We start from the raw sequence: 17,958 nt of genomic DNA, 5'->3' as shown, positions 1-17,958 counted from the left end.
CCACATGCATTCAGGCATGCATCTGGTCCAGAGTCTGTATAGCACCATATAAGTGATAGATCACATTTTCTGGCTACCACCACCTTACTTCTCTTGACTTGGTTCTCCAAGTGTTTCCCTGCCATTTTCTTTCAGCCTTTGTCCAGCTCTTGCCACCATAATATCATACTAGCAGCATCATCCAGACAAGCTCTGTCCTCTCTCCAACAAGGGGAAGAAAATCAAGAGGACCTACTACACTCCTCTGCTAACTACTGCCACCAGCCAGCAAGTCTGCCCCCCAGTCCTGTTCCCCAAGTACACCAGCAGCAGAGGTTTCACACAATTGTGGTATCACCACTGTCTTTTCCAGGGCCGGAAGTACCATTGCCATGGCAGCCATAGGAACTGCAGAGGGCCACAGCTAGAAGGCATCACAGGCTGAGCATCACATGACAGATGTTTTCTTAACTCTCCATTTTCTGGTTTTCAGATGTTTAGATTTTGGGTTTTTTTGCCCTCAAAGGGGCAGAGTCAAGGATGTATGGTGTGGAAGGCATTACCCTAGCAGGTGTGCTTTGTTTTGTTGTGCTTGTTTTCTGGTTCTGTGATGTTTTAGCCTTCCGATACTGATTTCCACATTTTGGAAAAGTATGAGGACACTAGCTTTTAACCATAACCTCTTTAACACAGATGTCTGTTTGGGAATACTCCTGGATTCATGTATGAGGCCAATCCCTCCCTCAGCAACTGCCTCCAAACAAGAAGCGATTCACATTTTTCCTTCATAAATGGAAGGACATCTGCCAGAAAAAAACAGCAGTATTTATAATATTATTTACTGAGACACCATGCTTGCACCATCAAGCCCTTGTTTAGTCTTCCCTTCAACCCCGATTCTTGTCCAGCTAGTGTCAGGCTACTGAATACTCCATAAACAAAGGAATAATTCAGGTGAAGGCAAAAAGGAGAGGAAGTGGAATAGGAGGTCTGTTTACTTCCAACCTCAGACAGAGGACAATCCACTTAAGAATCAAAGCTTCAGATACCTCCATCCGTTCTGTGATGTGTGCAAGAGACATACAAGTTTTCCAAATGGAGCCCAATGGACTTATTTGAGGAATTAATGGACCTATTGCCATTTTTCTGCAATATCCCATAGTCATTGTTCTTGGCAACTTCAACGTACATACCTGCAATGGCCAGAATACATGTAGGACTGGTGATCAGATCTTACTGGAAGCAATGGATTTTCCATAATCTATGTCTGGACCCACTGAACTAGATACAAGCTGGATACAATCTTCAGCTTAAGAGTGACAATTAACATTCCACTCTTCTTGTCTGACCACTACCTCATCCAGACAGTGATCAGCATAAGGGATCTATTCCATAAGGGAAGCTGAACAGAGATGCTTCCAAAAACCTTAGCTTTTCATTATGTTAGGAAGGTAAGCCACCAAGCTTCTGGGATAAGGTGACAACAAACTAGAAGACAAACTTAATTTCAACCATTGATTATTTGGACTCAAGCCAACCCCTGTACTGACCACAAACATAACCATGGTGCACTACAGAAAACTACCTGTTGAGCAAAACTCTTTCCAAATCCATCTGCCAACAACACGAAGGCTTCCAGTAGGACTAAAGCCACCACAATAAGGGAAACAAAGAACTTCTCCACCATTATAGCCAGCAAAGTTGTTTTCACTTTGTGAGCCACCTAATCAAGTTGGACAGCATGATCGAAGCCCCAGTCGCAAATATTGACTGAAGCAGAGAGAGTTCTCATTCTGCTTTGCAGCAAAGCAACCAAATAGACAAGAACTTGCCAAGCCAGAAACCTGATCTGGACTGCTTATCACTGACCTCACTACACTGATAAACTCAGCCCTACTTCAGCTCTGGAAGTCAAGCCACCACTTGCAAAACAGTTCTATGCTCCTTTCAGCAGGTAAAAGTGAATAAACCATTCCCAATGGCAACAACTTAATTCTTCCTTCAGAGAAGTGAAATTACCTATTTCCCTGAAAGATGCAATCATCTGTCCAATCTTCAAAAAGCCAGCACTATGGAAAAAGCCTGTCCAAATATCACTCTGTCTCCATCTTCCCATTCCCAAGTGAATGACAACTAAGCTCCAACACATCTGTCAACGTTTTTTGCCATTGGGATTTTTTTTTTTTTAGATTGGGGTGTTTTTTTTAAAGATTTTTTGCCATTGGGCTTTTGGTTTGGGGACAGCATAAAACCCCGATGGCACAAGAAGTTAACATCACCATGAGAGTGGAGAGAGCCTGCATCTCCTTGCTTGTAACCTCAACAACTTCTGTTTTTCAGACTGAACTCTTTGGGGCATGCGACTTGCTATGTCGTGTACAGTCCCAGCACAGGGTGACATTAGTCTTAATAGGGACCTATACTCAATAAATATCTGCAGCTTTTGACAGTCAGCTGCAAAATCTTGCTGACTTGCTTCTATGATATAGCTAGAGTAGGTGCCACACCAGGGGAACTTCAATCATTCTCCAGAAAGAACGAGTGAGTGGTACTAAGTAAGTGCTCCAATTCCCCAAAGTGACACACCTCTCAGGAAAATCACTGTAGGCTGCACTGTCGGGGATGACATAACACCCAACCCTGTCACAAGGATGTCACGATACCTACATGAAAATAGCATCTGGATGAACAGCTGGCTCAGGCTGTACCCAGGAAAGACCAGGTGACAGTCTTTGGACTGAGGAAATGCTTCCAGAACTATTCAGAACAATCTCCTTCTTCCCCTTCACCATACCATCTCCCCCCATGTGATGCAAAGTCTTGGGTCCTATTTAACTCTTTACTAGGCCTAGATGATGTAGTGTCAGAAGTAAAAATAATGCCTTCTTCTACCTTCAACTTGCTAGAAAGTTCCTAGTCATCTTCCTCCTACACTAGAATCTAGATACAATGATGCACACACTTGTCAGCTCCAGACTTGATTATTGTAACTCACAGTGTATGAGGCTAAAAGGGGGAAAAAAATCAATGAAAAGATGCCCTCTTACTAAAAGTGAGGCAGCCATCTCCTCAAGGAAACAGTATGCCACAAGCATACCTTCTATGCTTCATTCCCTCTACTGGCTCTCTGCCCATTTTTCTTCCCAATTCAAGGCACTGGTCATGACCAAAGCTGTGCAAATACTCTCTCAGCTGGTTGGGTGAATCAAAACTAAATTCACTGTGATTTAAAGCCAAAAAAAAAAATGTTCTAGGGAAAAGCAAAATATACTTTTTAAAAAGTGCTTTTGTCGAACAAAACATCATTTGTCCCAAAACAATTTTTTTGTTTTATTTCAGTCATTTTTAAAAACAAAGGAAGTTTGGAAACATCATTGAGAAAACCTGAAAATACCCCCCCCCCCCCGACTATGTAGAATAGTCTAGAGCCTGACACTTTATGGGCCATCTCCTTTGGAAAAGCTTTTCCCCTATAAACAGAATGACTGTTGTAGGAAAAAGGTTTCAGAGTAACAGCCGTGTTAGTCTGTATTCGCAAAAAGAAAAGGAGTTCATGGCCACTTCTTGCTCCCTTTGTTCTCTCCCCCCCCTACTTTTTACCCAACATTTACTGCACCTTCCAAAGTGTGAAGAAAGGAAAAAGGTAATCAAAAAGATACTGAAGAAATCAAATTAAGACAAAGAGCTCAGAGTAATATTAACAGTTTCTCTTTCTCACCAACAGAAGTTGGTCCAATAAAAGATATTACCTCACCCACCTTGTTTCTCTAATATCCTGGGACCCACATGGCTACAACAACACAGCAAACTACTGCGTACACTGTATTCCATTATCAATCTGTCCAATATTTTGGCACATCCATCCAATACAACCTAACAATCCTTTTTTTATTCCCAGAAAAAAAAAGAAACAATTACATCTACACTTTCAGTTTGACTAATTTAGAAGTTAGAAAACACACAAGTCAACTGCAGAAGCATGAGAAACCTAGGAAGTGCATAGTTAAAACTTTAATGAAACCCAATTATTTGAAAAAATGGCTTTGGAGAAATACCCAGTTAAGGCACTAACCTTGCCCCTGTAGTGATACTAGCCTCCCATCTTCACTCTTCTTGTGCCTATGACTTGATCTTTTAACCATTTACCAATAGGATTGAGATTTTCCGGCACCTACACTGTTAGGCAGGTTATTTTTGGATTAAGGTTTTTCAGGCTCCTACATTCTAAGGTTTATTATTGTTGGATTAAGGACTTCTTTGTATGGTGCAATGTTACCATTCTGCAATTCTATTGCGAGTCTCATGATATTTGGTGTCTAAGCTCCATGAGCTTTTCCTTAGGGCTTTAGGAACTCTGCATACTCTAAAGAGACCATTTTAAATACAGACAAACCATGACAACCATATACATTGTCATTCTCCAATTGTAGCTTCATACTTTTTAATATCTCTTAAGAACGCTAACTCTGATATATTTTTTTAATTGCACCCATCACTGGATTTTCTGGTTTTCAGACATTAGGATTTCGCCAACTAGAACATAAAGGTTTTCCCCTTAAGTTAGAGAGATACCTATTTATAACTTCACTCTATCTTAATGAATATTGTGTCAGGGAAAATATATATATATAAAAGCACTTTTCCTTCTGCACAAAGTATTTATAACTGAGTAGAATAGCACTGAATTTTCATAATTCCCTAGTTTTTGTGCATACTTAGCCTGTAGTGTTTTCTTTATGTTAGACCTAAAAATAGACTTGACGTTGATTCCTACCCCGCCCCCAACACACACACCTCAAATTTGCTTTCTTAGTTAAGGGAACAGTGCTTTTAGGTGAGAGAAACAGCCTCCTATAATTGTTCTTGATACAAAAAATGTAAATTTTTCTTTTAACTAAGAAAACCAAACATTTTAAGAGGCTGATGGATTTTTTGGAAAAAAAAATAAGTGCTTTGTTCTCCCCCTTCAAATATTTTATATTATGTGTTTTGTTATGGCTCATCCGTTATAATGAAGATGCATCAGTCACATTTAATGAAATGCAAAGTCAGGAATGAAACTTGGCAAGACATTTCAGCCAGAAAATTTAAGTACAAGACCAAATGTGCTTGTGCTGGTGTAAATCTTAAGTGACTACATTGGCTTAAAGCAAAAACCAAGCAAAAAAAAAAAAAACCAACAAAAACCCAATACACACTCAAAGCTTAAGTTCTTGCCCCACTCACTTTTTTGAACCATCAGTTAAAGGACTTGTGCCAGTATGGGTAATAATCAAGTCAGATGCTTGCAATGCCTCTATTGTTACTAGTATGTATACAAAAACTTCACTTCCAAATTATGTTTCTGGACATCTTTAGGTCAGAGGCCTCTGGAAGAGTCTATAACACACTAAGTAGAGTTTATGGATTTCTCACACTGTATAGTAAAGGTAAAAAGGAATGAATATGTGGAATAGTTTTATAAGATTATAGCCACAGAAGAGTGTCAACATACTACGCTTTATGTATATACATAGAGTGTGTATATATAAACACAAAAAATTATACAGCTTTTTTGGTAAGTTTTCTATACAATATACAATAAAGCCATAAAAGCAAGGAGTTTTTATTTAACAGTATATACCCTCTACTTCACCAGAGACAGACAAGTCACAATTACCAAAACTGAGCAGCACAGACCACATCCCACAACTTTAACTCTGCCCAAAATTCAAGTAGATATCTCTCCTTCCTTGAAGTTTGGCATACTTTTATGCAACTGAAAATAAGGTCTTATAAAAAGGAAGTGTCAGGCAATGTTACCTCTTCCCTCTCCCCCTTTCACACCCTTTAGTGTAGACACAAGTGTGTTTTAACCTGTTAGTTTTCTTTTTAATTCTTTGTCATTCTTGTCTTTTTTCTCATACCACTGTGGAAGTTGACCTCAATAAAAACCCAATAAACCTCCCCCCCATAAATTATATATCACTCTCATTTTATGTCATTTTTTTACTGAATTAAGAGATACTTTCAATTATTTTAGACACAATGTTTGCAGGATATGCTTACATGCTTATGTAATTAAACAAAATTTTCAAACTAATGAAGTAAATTCCTAGAAATTCTCTGCTTTCAGTCAACCAGTGACAAGCACCAAACGAGCTAGATGACTATATCTCTTAAGCAATAAAATACCGCTGGATGAATAAATGTTTTGTTCACTGGCAGCTCTGGAAAACAACACAACAACAACAAAATGCTAAACAAACCAAAATTTCAGAGTTTAGAGCAAATTGAAAAAATTGACAAGTGTTTTTTGGGTCAAATATCTTTTGTTTGATCCTAAACAAAACCTTTGTTTCCAGGCATTTAAAGCTTGTATTTATGAAAAAGGGCTCTATTCACAAGACAGGGGAGCTCTTTTAATATGCTCACTTGGTTAGGACAGTCAGTTGGGATGTGGAAGACACAAGTTTGAATTCCCATTCCAGAGCAGGGGGTCTTGAACCCAGGTTTCCCCAAATTTCAGGCATGTGCCCAAACCACTAGGCTAGACAATTACTCTCTTGTTACTTTGGCCCAATGAATATTTATGTATTTTAAAAGAAGTAGCGCACCAACAAGAAGGACAGAAACCTACCCCAGAATAGCCAGCACCCTGGTGATTAGGCCACTCATCTGAGAGACCTGTGTTTCAAAGGGATTCTAAACAAGGGCTTCCATATCACAGGTAAGTGGCCTAGCTACTGGGTTATTGGGTATAAGACACACCCCTTCCTTCCAGTTTTGTGAATAGCACCAAGTCTTCTTATGAATCTGGCTCTCTTCCACCCCTTTCCCCCTCTCCCCCCCCCCCCCAAAAAAAAGTATAGTTTGGTAAATTCATATTAAAAATTGGTAAATTTGGGTCAAATTCATGTATAGTTTCATTCAACCCAAAATGGCATTTTTCAGCTAATAAGCTATTTATCTGTAAAATGTCATCTAGCTCTACCATAAAACCATATTTATTACCTCCAAGTGTGCTTACACACACTCTGCAATTCAGGTTTATATCAAATTTTAACATTCTGTATCTCTTAGAATATGTTTTGAATGTTGTATTTAAGGGTAAGTTACTGTGATTTGATTCTGGTCTTGATTGCTTGATGGGAGTCTAATTGCAAGTTGTAGATTTGCTGCAAATTTAAGAACCATTGGCTAGAGGGTAAACCACCACGAGTATCTTCTCAGAAAATATGATATCTTCCCTGTTGTACAAGACACCAGCCTTGTACAGATATGATCTTTAACTCAAGAAAAGCTTCTCAGGATATTTATGTTTCAGAAAGAGACGTGGTTGTGTGAAAGAGTAAGAATATTCTTTATTCGGGCTATTCCAGAGAGGAGTGGTGCTTATGGTGTTATCAGAGCAATAAAGTTATATAACTAAGTTATATAACTGAGCCCAAATCAAGAGCAGAACTCTTTACTCTTCCTCTTTGCAAACAAAAAAAGCCTTTAGTTTTAAAGCTGCACAGAAGGTTTCTAGGAATATCCTTATTGAATCTCATTTCTTTAAACCGAGAACATTTATGGTTGGAAAATGTCTCAAAATATATTTGTTACTTCTAATCTGTTTATTTTTCCTTGAAGAGGAAACCTTTTGTTTTCCCTCAAAAGTTTTAAAACGGCATAAACTTTTTGTAAGTGTTTTAGAGTGCCCTTCTTACATTACCTGCCGGTTGCTTTTAACTCTTGATGCATATGAGAGAGATGTTTGATGTACAAATATGGAATCAAATGACATGCTAATAAGTAGTCCTTTGGGTTTCAATATTTATATTAATTGGGGAGTTAGTTATCTGGCAAGGCTTAAGCAACTGCTTACCAAACCCAGAAAAAGACATGAACCATTTTTCCAAGGTGTGACAATCAGGGGAGAACAGAGGTTTAAACCCCCAAAATGAACAGCCAAACCAACTGATACTGCCTCATTGTACTGTAAAAGTATACGAAATAAGATCTTTTATGAAAGCTTGTAATGTAAGGAGCATTATGAGGTACGTATAGAGACTGTGGTTATGAATGTATCTATTTGTGTATCTAGAAAACTGTGCTTATAATTTGTGTGCAACTTCAGCTCCACCTCACAGCAGGGGCTCCTTAACATCTACACTTGCCCCAGAGGTTGCTTCACATCCTTCAGGGCTTTTCCGACTCTTTACCAGGTAGCATACATTTGTCAAAAGTTTTACCACCCACGTCATATAACAGCCCTGCATAGTTCCCCTGCTCATAGCGACGCTCTGAGCCACCTGATTGCCTAACTATACCACTGTCTCATCTCACCCAGTAGGCCTCCCTACTCCCAGTGGAGTCCTGGCCCACAGCTTTTCTTACTTGTACCAGGCTGTCACCACACCTAGCAGATTCTGGGCTGCAGCACCATCTACCTGTGCCTCGGTTTCCCTACTGTGAGGTGTAGCTGAATACTGCAGCACTAAATTATGAGCAGAGATTTCTAGATACACAAATATACACATTTGTAACCACAGTCTGTATACATCTCCCGGGGTAACCATTAAGTTTAGAACATTACAAGCTTTCAGAAGAGAACTTACTCAATATACTTTTATAGCATGATAATACAGTATGCAGTCAGTTGATTCAGCTGCTCAATTTTGTGGAGTTTAAACCTTCTGTTTTCCCCTAAGGGTGGCTGTATCCTGAATGTCACACAAGTATTGTCGAGTAAATAGACCATAAATACTTTGATGTCCATTTAAGATAAAGAATCATTTAAGTTTCAAAAGGCTATTTTAAGAGCTCAAAGACTTTTTCTACAGTTGTTTGGACTCTATAGTGTTGAGACTCATTTTAAACAGAATGTCAACTACTATTAAACCCTGATGGAACTAGAAGGGATAGCTCAGAAATTGCAGTGAATAAAAGAAAAAGTTAAAATCCTTTCTTAAAGATGTTCTGAACATTTCCCACTCCAAGACAAAAGCAATGTGCATAAAATTGAAGAATGAAAATCCTTCTGCATATGCATTAGCAAACTGCATATTCACGAGCTGACGATGCTAGCAAGGCCATCCTCTGATGATGTTGAGCCAATGAGATGGTGACAGCGGCTGATATTTGAATCCAGCTAATTCCGTGAAAGACGCGTGCCTTCCACCTTATTCCTCAAATTCCTCTTAACTGAGGCACCCTCACAAATTTGCTCAGACACTTACTCTTGTATTCTTATTCTTATGCATACCTGTTTATGTTCTCTCCTACACTTCCCTTCCCAGCTCAGGCTGCTCATCTCATCACACCTTCAAGCTGACACCTCTACAAGCAAGCAAACAGCAGTGGCAACAAGATTAATAATAAGAACAAAGAAGTCACAATATAACATCAAGAAGCAGCAATCTGCCAACCCAAGCACTGTTTCTGCAATGTGACATCACCAAGACTTCAACACTATTGGTGATATGGAGTTTGCAAAAGAACTGCCAGATACTGGATTTAAAATTTTTGTTAAAATTATTTTAATGGGATATTGAAATGTTGTTTTAATATAAAAGGTACTAACAGAAGCTGTTAAAATACCAGTTAGTTTAGACTAGGGCTGTCAAGCAATTAAAAAATTAATCTTGATTAAGTACGCTGTTAAACAATAATATAGTATCATTTATTTAAATATTTTTAGATGTTTTCTACATTTTCAAATATATTGATTTCAATTACAACACAGAATACAAAGTGTACAGTGCTCAGTTTGACTACAAATATTTGACCTGTAAAAAAACAAAAGAAATAGTATTTTTCAATTCACCTAATACAGGTACTGTAGTGCAATCTCTTTATCATGAAAGTTGAACATACAAATGTAGAATTATGTACAAAAAATACTGCATTCAAAAATAAAACAATGTAGAACTTTAGAGCCTGCAAGCCCACTCAGTTCTACTTCAGCCAATCACTCAAACAAACAAGTTTGGTTACAATGTGCAGGAGATAATGCTGCCCGCTTCTTGTTTAAAATGTCACTTGAAAGTGAGAACAGGAATTTGCATGGCACTGTTGTAGCCAGAATCGCAAGATATTTACATGCCAGATGTGCTAAAGATTCCTATGTCCCTTCATGCTTCAACCACCATTCCAGAGGACACGTGCCCATGCTGATGATGGGTTCTGCTCAACAACAATCCAAAGCAGAGCGGACAGGCACATATTCATTTTCATCATCTGAGTCAGATGCCACCAGCAGAAGCTTGATTTTCTTTTTTGGTGGTTCGGGTTCTGTAGTTTCCGCATCTGAGTGTTGCTCTTTTAAGGCTTCTGAAAGAATGTTCCACATCTTGTCACACACAGATTTTGGACAACACTTCAGATTTGTAAGCCTTGGGTCAAGTGCTGTAGCTTTTTTTGTAAATCTCACATTGGTACCTTCTTTGCGTTTTGTCAAATCTGCTGTTAAAATGTTCTTAAAACGAACATGTGCTGGGTCCATAGGTGCTGACTTCTACTGGCGCCGGTGGGTGCTCAACCCCCCTCTACCCCCAGCCCCGCCCCAACTCCACTCCTGCCCCCCCTCCCTTCCCTATTCCGACTCCTTCCTCAAATCCCCGCTCTAACCCCACCTCTTCCCAACCTCCTCCCTTGAGCGTGCCACATTCCCGCTCCTTCCCACTCCCTCCCAAAGTTCCCTACAGCTGTTTGGCGGCAGCAAGCGTTGGGAGGAGGGGATATGAGGTGTACTCAGGGGAGAAGGTTGAGGTGGAGGAGGAGTTGAGGTGGGATGGGGCGGGGCGAGGAGCTTGGCTGCTCTTGGTTGCAGAGCACCCACTGATTTTTCCCCGGGTCTGGAGCATCAACAGAGTCGGCACCTATGTCTGGGTCATCATCCAGGACTGCTATAACATGAAATATATGGCAGAATGCAGGTAAAACAGAACAGGAGACATACAATTCTCCCCCAAGGAGTTCAGTCACAAATTTAATTAATGCATTATTTTTTTAACGAGCATCATCAGCAGGGAAGCATGTCCTCTGGAATGGTAGCTGAAGCATGAAGGGCCATACTAATGTTTAGCATATCTGGCACATAAATACCTTGCAACGACGGCTACAAAAGTGCCAAGTGAATGCCTGTTCTCACTTTCAGGTGACATTGTAAATAGAAATCGGGCAGCATTATCTCCCGTAAATGTAAACAAACTTGTTTGTCTTAGCAGTTGGATGAACAAGAAGTAGGACTGAGTGGACTTGTAGGCTATAAAGTTTTACATTGTTCTGGTTTTTAGTGCAGTTATGTAAAAAAAAATCTATATTTGTAAGTTACAAGTTCTGTAGTGCAATCTCTTTATCGTGAAAGTGTATGAGGTGAACTAAAAATACTATCTTTTATCATTATTACAGCACAAATATTTGTAATAAAAATAATAATATAAAGTGAGCCCTGTACACTTTGTATTCTATGTTGTAATAGAAATCAATATATTTGAAAATGTAGAAAATCAAAAATATTTAATAAATTTCAATTGGTATTTTATTGTTTAACAGTCTGATTAATCGTGATTAATTTTTTAATCATAATTAATTTTTGAGTTAATCTTGTGAGTTAACTGCAATTAACTGACAGCCTTAGTTTAGACATTGTATTCTAGAAAGAAGACATAAGATAACATTTGTAAACAGAGAAAGTTAGTGGGATTGAATGTAAGATTAATGATGTTCTCATCTGAAGACTGTTCTTTGAATGACTTTTTAAGTAATCTATTTAAATACTCTCAATTTGTATGTGACTTAGTTAAGATCATTTACGTATCTCCATTTATGAATTGGGTTACCCCTGATAATCCAAACAGGATTTTCCAACTATTATAAGAAATTCCATAGGCCTTCTATAAGCCATTTTAGTTACTTGTCGTTACAATAAGACAAGACTCACTACCAATATTTGGATTAAGATATTGTAGTTGTATCTTACCTAGGTAAGTGTCCCCATTAGAGTGGACCTAATCATAAGGTGTAGTCACTATTAACAGTTCTCCACGGGGAAATATACAGAGGTGACTGTGACTGAAGTACAATTTTTACTATTTGTTTGTGTTCTGTTTTGGTTTTCTTTTTTTCCTTTTAGTAATAAGATACTAATAAATAATAAATTGTGAGTATGTTGCCTGTCTTTAATTGTGGTGTTGCCAAAGGTACAGTAAAGAACCTCATGCAATTACAATAGTCGGAGAGGTTTATCCATGGAGTGGCATTAACAGAGAGAAGATTTGGCCTGCCACTTTGTTTTTCTAGATTATAAATTTTTTTGTAATTTGGGGAACTAAATTACTTGGTGCTTAACACCCCTAAGAATCTGTTCAGACTTACTAGTTATATTTGTTGACCTTTGACCGCTGAACTGATATTGGGAGGTCCCTACCTAAGATCAAACTATAAATTGTTTGGAAAAACTAAGATGCATAAGGAAGTGATAATAAAAACAATGATATTATGAAAGTAGGGGGAAAATAAGATTTTAAATTGGCTTTGGAATAAATTTGAAGCCTAACACACAATCTAGCAGTTAGTATAACTTAGCCCAAGTGTTTGATCTAGGGTTATAAAATTTAGCAATATGCATCTTGTGATAAATACAAACTTCAGAATAACAGTTTGAGAATGAATTAGCAGATTTTTTTAAAGGTTTTTTTGTATATGTAACCATGGAGCAGCTGGATTTATGTACTGAAAGCACTGCATAATGTATCAATTCAAGAGGACTATACTAGCAGTCAGAATCCTAATTGTGGTCCCTTAGAACTGCAACCAGGGGCAAGAGGCCAAAAACTAATCAATGGTCCTGGCAGTGATGGAATATAAGGAAAAAGGGTTATAAAAGATTGTCAGACTAACTCCTAGTCCTTGAAGGAGACGGAGGACTCTTGGACTATGGATCCCTTCCCCTGGACTAGTAGCCCAGGAAACCCGACTTTAGTCCAGTTTTGCTAAGAGAGTGCAAGTCACCGTGTTTCAATGGGATACATGCTGACCCAGTGGTGGAACCCTCCACCACTGTTAGGGCCCTGGGCTGAGAATAGGTGAAGTAGGGTGGGGTCCAGATCGACATACCCCCAACCCCACCCCTGAGGTGGCAGCTGACTCCTCCTTGGCTGGAAGACCTGTGCTGTGTTTTGGCTGCAGAGCCCCAGACTGTGTGTTTGCTGGCTGCCTTAGCCAGGGACAGTTAGGCTAAAGCCTGCTCCCTGTTCTGCCCACACAGAAGGTCAGAGCCTTAGACTGGTGATTTCTGTCCACCCTAGCTGGGAGGCTCAGGGTTAAAGACTGCTTAGTTCGCAACCCCACCCGGGGCCAGAGCTCTAGATTGTTAACAGTTGTTTTTCCCCAGCCAGGAGGGTCTGAACTATAGCCTGCTTGTCACTTGCCCCACCACCACCATCACCCAGGGGGCCCAATCCTGACTATTGTTGCCTGGTGCTGTGAAGTGGAGTGGACTCCCTCCCCACTTGAAGAGCACTTGAGAGCAAGGGACCACTGCAGGCAAATATAGTACCAATCTATAAAAATGGGAATAAAGACAACCCAGAGAACTACAGACCGGTAACCTTAACTTCAGTTCCCAGAAAGATAATGGAGCAAATAATCAAGCAATCAAGTTTGCAGACACCTAGAAGATGGTAAGGTGATAAGTAACAGTCAGCATGGATTTGTCAAGAACTAATCATGTCAATGTCAAACCAAACTAATAGCTGTCTTTAACAGGGTAACAAGCCTTGTGGACAGGGGAAAGTGGTAGATGTGGTATATCTTTACTTTAGTAAGGCTTCCGATAATGTCTCTCATGATCTTCTCATAAACAAAGTAGGGAAATACAACCTAGATGGAGCTACTATAAGGTGGATGCATAACTGGCTGGAAAACCATTCCCAGAGAGTAGTTATCAGTGGTTTATAGTCAAGCTGGAAGGGCATAACAAGTGAGATCATGCAGGGTTCAGTTCTGGGTCTAGTTCTCTTCAGTATCTTCATCAATGATTTAGATAATGGCATAGAGAGTACACTTGTAAAGTCTGTGAATGATAGCAATCTGGGATGGTTTGCAAGTGCTTTGGAAGATAGGATTAAAATTCAAACTGATCTGGAAAAAATGGAGAAATGAGGAAAATAGGATGAAATTCAATGAGGACAAATGCAAGTACTCCACTTAGGAAGGAACAATCAGTTGCACACGTACAAAATGGGAAAGGACTGCCAAGAAAAGAGTACTGGGGAAAAGAGATCTAGTGGACCACAAACTAAATATGATTCAACAATGTAAAACTGTTGCAAAAAAAAAGCGCAAACATCATTCTGGGCTCTATTAGCAGGAGCATGGTAAGCAAGACACGAGAAGTAATTCTGCCATTCTATTCTACGCTGATTAGGCCTTGACTAGAGTATTGTGTCCAGTTCTGGGAGCCACATTTCAGGAAAGAGGTGGATAAATTGGATAAAGCCCAGAGAAGAGCAACACAAATGATTAAAGGTCTACAAAACATGCCCTATGAGGGAAGTTTATAAAAAATAAGTTTGTTTAGTGTAAAGATGAGAAGACATAACAGTTTTCAAAGACATAAAAGGTTGTTGCAAGGAGGAGAAAAAAAATCTCTTTAAATTCTGTGGATTGGACAAGAATCAATGGGCTTAATTTGCAGCAAGAGCAGTTTAGGTTGGACATTAGGAAAAACTTCCTAAGTGTCAGGGTGGTTAAGCAATAGAATAAATTACCTAGGGAGGTTGTGGAATCTCTGTCATTGGAGATTTTTAAGAGCAGTTTAGACAAACACCTGTCAGGGATGGTCTAGATAATAGTTAGTCCTGCAATGAGTGCAAGGGACTAGACTAGATGACCTCTCGAGGTCCCTTCCAGTCCTATGCTTCTACAACCTGTTATTAGTGATTTGTGTATTTAACACCCTACATCAAAGGTTGCTATTTGTTGATGCTAATAAACCTGATACACAATACTGTACATATTGTTTCCAAAATGATGTAGATTGGCATAAGGGTGTCATTGTTTGGTAGGATGGTCTGTGCATATTAAGTGCATAAGACATAATGATGGTAGAAATTCTGTTGACTGATTTTCTGTTATTTATACTGAGCATTGCTTTGTACTCATTTTAATGGGCAATTACATTAAACATATAAATCCTGACTTAAGTGTTCACAGTTCCTGTGCCATAAAAATGTCTTAACTAAATTTTACAGTGTTTAAGGAAGGGAATTTCTCAGTGGCATATTTAATTTCAAGAAAGTCTAGCTCTTATTGCAAGAAGAAATTTTTCAGTTTAATACGATGTCCTATAAATCAACAAATTATATCTGACAAAACACCAAAGGTTATTGTAGTATTTTATTCTGTGAGTTCATAAATGCCAAGCATTCAGATTACAACCTAAGAAAGAATCTATATTGATAACTAAAATTTGCAAAAGTAGTAAATGCTTCAACGAAGTAGAAGCTTATAAATTATATTTTGCATGTCACACCAAAAAAAGCAAAACACTAACAGTATAAAGGTTACATTATAAGTACTTCAACATAAAGGACGTTTCCTTACATATGCTGGTTGGTTAACTTTAATAAAGCATTGATCAATTCTTGAATATTGGATGTTTTAACATAAATCAAGCTACCAAGCAAATATAGTATGATTATTTTACATTTGCAGGTACCTAATAAGGAAAAGAAAATTTGGATTGAAATGAGTGGCTTACCACAGATTTTGCTTTGCTTATGGAATTTCAAACAAAAGAAACTTTTCAGAAGAAGTTCTGTCTAGAATTGGTAATAGTCAGTGATACCTTAAAACACAGATTTTACACCACACTGGTTCAAATCCAGATGCAATCAGCAATGTAATTAGTTTTTTAGCACACTTAAATTATTTGGAACCAGCAAAATCACGTTTGCATTAGTTGGTTAGCCAGAAAGTGATCTTCTGTACTGAAGGCCCAGACCAAAATTCTTTCCCAGCTGGTTTGGGCTCTAGCCAGACCAAGCATTTCTTACTACCCTGCACTTTGTAGTATCAGGGAGCAGCCATACTGCCAAACTTCACACACCTGGTGGAATCAATGGTTCAGTTGGAGACAATGCACATATAAGATCACTAACCACAGGCATCAGCATTACTAATAGTTAGATTTGACATAACCCTTTGTTCCAGAGGACAGACACCTTTAAACGTAGATGGAAGGAGAAATGTGTTAGACACACAGGTTGTGTCTTAACACTTGTTTCACTGGTGTCAGTTACCTGTGTAGTGGGGCTCCTTTTTCCTTGATTGTCCCAGATACCCACCCCTCAACGCAAGTTCAGAGCCCTTCTACAACTTTGGGGAAGGCAGAAGTTAGCAGAATAGCTAAAATGTGTGAATATATCCCCAAAACACTGTAAGACTCATAATACCATACACAGAGTTTAGCATTATTATTAAACAATTCATTAGATTAGCAACCAATCCAAACTGATCCTGTGGCCTCAGTCATAGATTAAGGGATTATTTTTCCCTTTGGGGCGGGGACAGATTCTAGCATGCAGTGTGACTTTATAATTTCCATGTACCAGGCTGCTCCCAGCACCCACCTTTCATCTCCAAACTCAGGCTGTTTGTCCTACTGCTTCTTTACAACAGGAACATACGTTCCCTCTCCTAGGGTGCCATCTCCATCCTCCAGTGTGAGGCCAGCTGGCAGCATGAAGCCAGGTGTGGAATTTCCTGCCTGCTCTAATCCATCAGCACTCTGGATGAGTAAAGTAGCCAATTCTTTCTCCCAGCCCATCATCTAACCAATTGGAGCTCAGAATCAGGGCCAATTCCTTTACAGAATCACTGCTAACATACCAATGTGCCACATCCAGTTTTCATGCTGCTTAGGAAGTTGATAATCAGAGTTGCCACCCTCTGATTTTATTAGAAGCTACAACTGATTCAGCATCTGCCCCTTGCAGAAATAAGCTCCAGACTGGTAAATTAGTCCCTTATTTTTAATTTTCTAGAGCACAGCAAGCTGGGGACTCTCTTACCAGATAGCCCATTATGCCTCTTTAGTTAGTTAGAACATACCCAGACTGGCCGATAGAATATTGTTGTGTCACTTGAATCTGGCCGCTATTGTGATCTAGAACAGTTGATATAAAAGCTGCTTACATTTACGTGGGACCTACTTGGGGGGAAGTATATAGTCCCATTCAGCATGTGAAAATACATACTTATATTAACTTGCCTTGTTGGCACTATTGGAACAATAGTGTCTTTCAGCAAAATAAGGATAAACCCAAGGTCTCTTTACCAAAATGAGTACAATAAAGCCATTTGTGCTGTCATAGGCTTTTTATTTTTAGTAGAGATAGCGTCAGAGATAGTTTGGTGGCATGATGTGCTCCTCTTGACTTTTCAGGGAGGTGGGGCAAATACCACTGTGACCTTAAATGATGTTCCCTCATTAGATACAGCATCAAGTTGAACCAAGTAGCTGAAGAAAGCTAAACTGAGAGTGAAGGGAGGCCTTATGTGGTGGTTCCAAGGATTTGTTGATTATCAGCTGTTAGGATAGTTATGAAGGTGCCAGGCTAAGCTCTATGCATAAGAATTTCATTGATATTGGTGGCCTATATCGTGATTTCAATTCTAACCATTCAGAGTTATGCAAAAGACACTGACTTAAGCAAGTACAAAGGCAACAGCAGACATTCCACTGAGAATATAGCTGAAGACCCTGTGCTTAAATCAAATTGTGTGTTCTTTTGGCAATTGGAAGTAAAAATGGTTCACCCTTACTGCCTAAGTGGGGAGACTTTGAAGTATGCCCAGTTCAGTTTGAAAGAAAACCTTCCTTAAAAACATGAACGTACAATGATTATGGTGCACAGAAGCACTTGACTTCAAGATAATTTGTGAAGGTTTTCAAACATCTTAAAGAAGCTGTCAGCCAGATAGATCAATTATATAGCTATTTTGAAA

At 39.0% G+C, this 17,958-nt stretch overlaps 1 long non-coding RNA gene across 2 annotated transcripts in view; it reads right to left on the bottom strand.

The window, feature by feature from the left end:
* Nucleotides 1-17,958, bottom strand: part of LOC122464573 — a 54,003-nt gene that overhangs the window by 33,410 nt on the left and 2,635 nt on the right. Inside the window, exon 1 of one of the 2 annotated variants that reach the window (XR_006288745.1) lies at nt 6,599-6,699. The exons of the other annotated variant lie outside the window; for it this stretch is intronic. This is a non-coding gene — a long non-coding RNA (uncharacterized LOC122464573). Of the gene's footprint in view, nt 1-6,598; nt 6,700-17,958 lie in introns of those variants that run through there. 2 annotated transcript variants of the gene reach the window in all.

The sequence above is a fragment of the Chelonia mydas genome, chromosome 2, assembly GCF_015237465.2.
Source record: "Chelonia mydas isolate rCheMyd1 chromosome 2, rCheMyd1.pri.v2, whole genome shotgun sequence".
NCBI classification, from domain to species: Eukaryota; Metazoa; Chordata; order Testudines; family Cheloniidae; genus Chelonia; species Chelonia mydas.
This window is presented reverse-complemented; position numbering and strand designations above follow the sequence as displayed.